This window comes from Octopus bimaculoides, chromosome 25 (genome assembly GCF_001194135.2).
Source record: "Octopus bimaculoides isolate UCB-OBI-ISO-001 chromosome 25, ASM119413v2, whole genome shotgun sequence".
Classification (NCBI taxonomy): domain Eukaryota; kingdom Metazoa; phylum Mollusca; class Cephalopoda; order Octopoda; family Octopodidae; genus Octopus; species Octopus bimaculoides.
The window spans coordinates 20646811-20649018 of record NC_069005.1 but is presented as its reverse complement, the minus strand read 5'-3'; positions in this window follow the sequence as shown (position 1 = coordinate 20649018).

Below are 2208 nucleotides of genomic sequence, written 5' to 3'. Positions count from 1 at the left end.
ACATATAATTACTGTAAATATATATATATATAAAAGGGTACAAAACTATACAGAGTTATACTACCAGTGGCCTAGCATGTAAAAAAGTCAATAGACAACATATTCAATATAAAATATAAGAGAAATTACCTATAATAGGCAATTTCTACACGCTAGAAGGCAGTCATAAACGACCGAAAACCACAAAGTTAAGACATTTCAAAGGGAAGAAAAAATAAAAACTTTTACCTTATTTTTAACGGTTAGACCTATAGGTTTCGAATTCTTTTAGTAAATAAAAAAAATTTACTAGGCAAATTCTCTTCAGTAACCAGCCGTCAAAGATTAACGTATAACTACGAGACAGAAGGCAAAATGCACATGTCTTCCAGATATACATTATTGGTATCGTTTTCATAGTGTTTGGGGAAGCTAAGAGAAAGATATAAACAGAAAATGTATTTGTAATTGAATGGGTGTTAGTAAAGGAGGTATATTAAAAAATACATAAAATGGCACTTTCCAAATAATGGAAACCTTAAAGTTATTATGTTTTTTCCAAAATATTATATACCCATATACATGCATAAATAAATGTCTATATTTTATATTGATATAAAAAGATTAAAAAAAAACTCAGTTTGTAGGAATAAATTTTTGTCGATCGTATTTGAAAACGATGTCCCGCTATTTTGGTTTTGTTAGAAATGGAAAGTGAACTTACAATTCCTGCCAATTAGAATGGGGTCATTGGTAACCATAGGTACATATATATGTGTGTATTTACATATGATTGGTAGCGTGTCTGTTTATTTGAATGAGGTATGTATGTATATATGTATGTATGCCTATATATGTGAGAGTAATAGTTTCTCGGCATGAAAATGAAAGGATTAAAGTGAAAGTATGTCATAACAGTATGTTCTTTTGTTCTTGTAATTGTTGTTGGATTGTTCGTAAACGTTCATAAGAGAAAGGATTTGTAAAGGTCGTAGAAAGAGGAAATTTAGGTTTTATTAGGGGGGAAAATATTATTTTGCGCAGTTTAATGGATTTTATTGGTAACTGTGATTTATTTTCACGGAAAAAATGACGCAGTTACCTAAGTTATGGTATTTAGAATATTAATTCCGATTGTTTCATTCAAGAAATTTGGAATTGTGTAAATGTATGAATTGTATACACACACAAACACACACACTCACAAACTCAGCTATATATTTATAGATATATACACACGCATACATACATGCACACAATTTATGAACACATATATATAGTCACTAACCTGAATGGTTGGTTTTTGTAATAACACTACCACAGCTTGAGGTTGATTCCGCTGAACTATACACACACACATATATATATATACACATATATACATGTATGTGTGTATATATATATATAATATATATATACATACACACACACACACACACTGACACACATATATATATATATATATATATATATACACACACATATAGCAATAAGAAAATGGAGGGGAATATGAGGCACTCAACATGCAGACACTGTATTCCGTTGATTAATCTGTTTATTTTATAACTAAATTCACAAAAAACACAATATACAGAAACTTATGACATACCATGTCATATTAAGATTTTAAATTTAAAGGACATTTAGCAATTGGAGAAGGGACAAAATCTTACAGCTGTTTCGGCCTAGTGTTGGCATGCCCAGTTCTATCTGTATAGCTCCCGTACGCTGGAGTAATTAATTAGTAGATGAAAATGATGTAATGGGGGTACATGCATGATTCGCTAGGCCTCTTCAGAGATTTACAAAATTCAATACAAATATAAAATAAAAAATAAAAATATTAGGCACATAAAAAAAAGCCTACAAAAAGTATATAAAACCATATAAATAGTTATAAAAACTCCAATATACATGCCTATACATGTATACATTACCATATGCAGATATACATGGGTGCAAAAACATAACTACATGAGTACATATGTGTGCTCAGATGCACATACACAGATAGCTGCACATACATACCAAAATAGTCAACAGTCACTGTCACCACATGTGAGGGGGACATACACACATATATCTATCCCCTCACACATACCTACATACATATATGTATATAGAAATATCAGCATACATACATGATCCCTGGTATGAACATTATTCTTTGCGTTTGGAAAGCTGTTTATATGTTAAAGTTTGTCGGGTGCGTGCGTGTCAGTTCTGTAT